Source organism: Protopterus annectens, chromosome 12.part0, assembly GCF_019279795.1.
Source record: "Protopterus annectens isolate FY-2018-M chromosome 12.part0, PAN1.0, whole genome shotgun sequence".
Classification (NCBI taxonomy): domain Eukaryota; kingdom Metazoa; phylum Chordata; order Ceratodontiformes; family Protopteridae; genus Protopterus; species Protopterus annectens.
In genome coordinates this window covers 584,494,629-584,500,628 of record NC_056746.1, presented here as the reverse complement: position 1 = coordinate 584,500,628, position 6,000 = coordinate 584,494,629, and positions in this window count along the sequence as shown.

Here is a 6,000-nt window from a genome sequence, read left to right as displayed (position 1 = left end):
CCAGCCACATGTGCACATATGTTCACAGTATGTGCTATGCTACACAATCTGATCCGGTGGAAACAGCTGCAGCAGGATCAGCAAAGGTAAGGGATACACAGCCCCCCACCAGTGCCTAGTTCACCACAGCCACAGTGACAGGAGGACTCAGAGGAGAAACCCACTGATGATGTTCCTATAGGCAGACATAGGCATGCCCAGTATGCCCTGGCTTTGGCTAAGAGACAATGCATGGCACATTCATTGACATCCTAGGGCCTTAGGGACTACCATCATACTCCTATTCATATACATATATTAAAATTGATGCCAGGCAACCCACACAACCTGTACCTATCCATGTATTGACTGTGTACTGCTTGCATCAGACAGAGTCAGCCCCGAACTACAGTTCTGTCAACTACTGCATTTGCAAGTTACGTATATAACCTGCACACTATTTTTAAGGATTACTATAATATGGTATTGTATGTATGGATCTGCTGCATTTATGCAAGGAAATATAGTGGGCTTAGGCTATTTGGACAGAAGTAACATCCACATGGGACTACAGACACCCAGTCCAATAGCATGTGTTCCTTCATATTCACTAGGCCTTATGGTTGGAATATTCACTACATCAGTCAAGGGATGTTAAACAGTGGAGTCACATGATATTTGGACTACTATGTATCTCAGCAGAACATGTGGTGTTGTTCACCCAGCACAGCAGTTTTCCCATATAACTTCTTTAACAGTAAGTCATCAGTGGTATATCAGCAGTCGAGACAATCTCAGGGCAATAACAAAGAAATCAATCACACATTGTATGTCTCACTTAATGCAAGAATAACAATATACATATGTATGTTGTCGATTGTGTGATGAATGACTCCTCTCTGTCTGGCAGTTTGTGTGGCTCAGTGGACTAGGGAAGTTAGCATGGGTGATGATGTCCATGGTTCAAATGTGGAAGTATTCACATCTTTTGCATGTGATATATTATTATGTTTTTTTTTTTCACAGACTGTCAGTCTGTGTATGGTGTAACATTGTGAACCTCTTTCACATATTAATTACTTCAAACAGCTGGAGAATGTCATGTAGTACTGCAGAAACAAGACCAGATGTCATTGTCTGTAACACACAAGATCCCGGCCTGAAGTACAGGTAGGTGTGGGCTGGAGTCCATTTATAAGTACTAACAGTCCCACTGGGCATGCCCATGCACTTAGTTAAACTGAGTGCAATTCTGTTGCCCCTCATCAAAATGACCTGTTATGTACTGATATGTCTATACATACATACATATAAGTATACATATCCATCTGTCACTATCTCTCTTTAACATACACAGTTTATATATCTCTATGTATTTTCAAATAGATATATACATATATATGTATATATATATATATATATATATATATATATATATATATATAAACATACATCTCAGTCCATCCCATATATCTGCATAGCAGATATACATAGCACACACACACACACACACACACACACACACACACACACACACACACACACACAGCTACATTTACATATACATCCCTGTTACATACATAAATATGTGTGTGGACATTTGTATTGTCCTACATACCCTAATAATGGTAAGTAAGGGCTCAACAGTACATAATGCACTTATCTAGCGACCCCTGTGCCTGCTGGATGTCACCACATAGACAACAACAGTTGAGCAGGTGGTGTAATGTATAATGTTGTCTACACATGCATGGACAGGGCACATTGTTCCTGCTGACACGCTTGCCCATCCAAGTGCAAACAGCCACATATGGCCATACTGGTAAATGTAGACACATAGCTAGGATAATAACAGTTATCTGACTGTTTGGATACTAGATACAAACAACAGTACAAAGCAATATCACTCTGAAGGCCACAGATGCTGTTTAACACAAGCCTAGTTTGTGTAATCCACAAGTAGTTTGCCTGCAATCGCATATAAAACAGACATCAGCCATGGCACTTGCGACAAGTACAGTTCCCTGTAATGTGTAAGACTAGATAGGTAGGGGGTTCTAATCTAACTCTAGGCCACTTGGTGTGTGTGTGTGTGTGTGTGTGTGTGTGTGTGTGTGTGTGTGTGTGTGTGTGTGTGTGTGTGTGTGTGTGTGTGTGTGTGTGTGTGTGTGTGTGTGTGTGTGTGTGTGTGTGTGTGTGTGTGTGTGTGTGTGTGTGTGTGTGTGTGTGTGTCCTTGCAAAGAAATTGAGAATCCCTCAGTGGTTATCAAACTGCAATGGATCTGCACTTTGTGGCCCTGTAAGTTGCTGCTGGCTTCCAAACTATGTTCTTTTACAAAGCCTGATGATGTCATCTACCTTAAGACGACCAGCTGCCATTACAGCATCACACTTAAGCTGTGGCACATGCAATAAGTATCATGATCTATGGTGTGTAAGACTAGATAGTTAGGGGTGCTAATCGCAATCTAGGCCACTTGGCATATGTCTGTATGGCATAAATATGATCACCTCAGTAACTTAGAAAAAAAGTAAGGTTTTGCAGTGTTTTCTTTGTAGCAGGTGATGTGGCCCTCCAAATGCCTGACCACAACAAGGCCTGCTGATGTCATCAAGCATAATATGTGCTAAACCGATAGTACTAGCAGATCCGAGGTGTGTTACGTGCATCACATACTGTGATCTTTAGTGTGTACCATTACATAGATAAGTGTTCTAATCTACATACAGCCAACTTGCACTATGTGTGTGTCTTGCCATGTCCTGTAAGCAGTAATTGGAAGTGGTGCAATCCTCAATGTAGCCATATTTGTGTGTGTGGCTTTTAGAGCATTTTACATCAGCTTATGGAACCATAAGATGTTTGAATTCACTAGCATAATGGCCATACAGATCTCATAATCCTAGACAACTTTATACCCTTATTTGCATGATCAGCACATATTGCCCCAGTCCAAGAGTGACACAGGCAGAAGCCCTGGGGTGAAATGATGATTTCCCAGCAAATCATACAGATGACATGTGCTGAGGTGCACTGAGGTGCTCTGTTTGCTATTAGGCAATGTTCTGTTTCAAAGGTGTGTTAAAGTCTGCAAGACAAATCTCTCCCACCAGCATGTATTACTAACATTAGGTTAATGTTCTTAGAGTGATTAATCCTTCTGCTATGCCACCTACAGATATGCAGCATGTACAATCAAGCAGGGTCACACATTGCCCTATATGCAAGGCAGAAATCACCTATGAGTAGTCTATATGCCACAGGCTACACTGACACTCATTTCAGACGAGTGCCATTGAACACATACTGAATACGTGAAGTTCCCTTGTGATGGACCATACTGTTGTATGCAATTGCCAGTACTGCTTGGAAAGGTACATTACCAAATGGCCATTGCACTCAGATATTGGCATGCTGAGAGAAGAGTACATGGAGGTTATGAGTATGTCAATTACAGGTGACTGTGCCCTTAGCTATGACATATGATTCCCATCACACCACTGGGGAGACATGGTTATCTCAGGTACATTAGGTGTAATCCTGTGTGGCCAGGTCTGTTTGCCCAGTTCTTTCACCCCTGAGTATGTACATCACATGTTGCGCCTGATGTACTACTTACCAGCTACATAGGTGTTAGTGATGGAAATGATAATAAATATATATATATATATATATATATATATATATATATATATATATATATATATATATATATGTGTGTATATATATATATATATATATATATATATATATATATATATATATATATATATATATATATATATATATATATATATATACATATACATATATTTGCATGCAGTTTATGGCCATTAGTATGTCAACAGGCATTTGTTCATCAATACCTCCTTGTAGGATATTGACATAACTCACCGACTCTATGAGTGCTCATAGTTTGCAGGCATCAGCCATCATTGTAAGCCACAGACATTCAGCATTCACTTGTATCATGGTTAAATGGATTCCAATCAGTACAGGACCCAGGACTGAGCCCTGTTGAACACTGCTGCTTACAGATCAGCTACTGGAGGTGGATGTCCCTATGTTGAGTATGTGTGCTATCAATGGGCCACCTAGTGACATCTACAATGATAGTACAGTGGATGGCTAAGTGGGTGCTTTGTAAATGATGTCTGAGTGGGGAATATAGTCAGATGGCTTGGCTCAGTCCAGGGCGTTATATGCTCTGATGTCCCCTCACCTAGGTCCTTGGAGACTGCCTTGGAAATGGCCACCATGTTTAACAGTTATGATCCCCCTGTCAGACATCCAAACTTTGTACAGTCAACTGTGTGTAGATCACATATATGTGCACTGATCAGCTCCATGTTGATTGCCCCTATGGACATACAGATATGGATATTGAGGAAAAGAGATCTATAGTTCTGGTGGTCATTGGATGCACCACATCTATGCAAGAGTATAACAGCTGCCATTGTCCAGTCAGCTAGGGTGCAGTCAGTGGTTTCAGTATGATTGCAAGGTGTTCCCAAAGGTGTTAGTAATCCTTGTCAGATCCCATGCAGGATGTAGCCTGGGATGTTAGCATGTCCAATAGATTCTGTGTATCCTCCTTAGAGAGGCCACTTATGACCTGCTCTATAGATATTGAAGTTATAGGACAGGTTGTAGGAATGTCATGACTCACATGTGGTGGGGACAGGGGAGTGAAGTTGACACAGAACCTGTGGGACTAAGGGTTAGCTATTAGTACAGACTCATTATATGTGGCATCATGATGTATGAATTCACTGACAATCTGGGCCTATCCTTTGAGGTTACACATGTAACTACACTGTGCATTGTGGTTCTGCTTTGTGTGGGTGGCTAATTTTGTCAATTGCTGCTGTCTACACAACATCACAACAGCACTATGTACTTGTTTTAGCTGAGAAGGTTATGCCTCCATTTTATGGGGCACACTCACTCCAACTGTCATGCAATGTCCACCTCTTATTGTACAGCCTGATAATGGCAGTTGTCCGCCAGGCAGGTTTGTTGTGCCATGCAGAGCCTATGTTCCTCCTGTCAGGTACAGCTGAGTTCATGCAGTTGTAATGCTGCAGGCATAATACAGGGGTGTAGACCTCTGCATACTTTCCTGTCCCATCTGAAGAAGGAGGTGCAGTCAAGCTATGTAAACCATCCCACAGGAGGTAATAAGTGGCTTTGTTGAAATATATGTCTGTATTGTCTGCAAGGGGGGTTACTGCCAGTAGTTTTAATGAGACTTATCTGTGGTCAGATACCACCAGGGAGGATCTCACATTAGGGGGCTGCAATGGTCACCCATATTGGTAAACATATGATGCAATACATTGGTTCCTCTTGTTGGGATGTCACAGCACTGCTTCATGGCATTGTAGTTAAGGATGTTGACTAACCTTTGGGCATGTGAGCTGCAGCATGACTAAGCAACACAATTGGTGGTTGCTTAATGCCACCCTAAACCATGGTGTAATGATATATCTTGATAGACACACATACATACAAATATGCACAATGGGTGTCTGGATTCATGGAGCAGCTCCTGTAGCTGGCTAGTCCTTGATTATGTGCCCTTCCCATAATGAATGGCACATGCAGTGTCTCTGGGAAATCACAGTGTTTCACAAAATCTGGATTTGTATCTGTCCTTAATGAGTATGTATACACCACCTGCATTACCTTGTACACTGTCATTTTGAGGTCTAAATATGTGGATGGACATGTAGTCTGGTATGGCTGTGGTGCTGTCCACAGCCTTGAACCAGATGTCCTTGACTGCACATGCCTGCATATTCCAGGATGGGGACACCTTCCACAGAGTGGGGTTCAGTGTTAACATACCCAGCATATAGCAGCATAACCATGATGTTGTATAAAGATATTGTTCTCATTGCCAACTTTACCCTCAACAGTGCATCTAATATGCATTGTGGGGGTGTCCGCAGTGTTGACTGATATGCCAAATCGCAGGGGTGAGAGATGAAGGCCATCACTGGTGAAGCATTGATGTC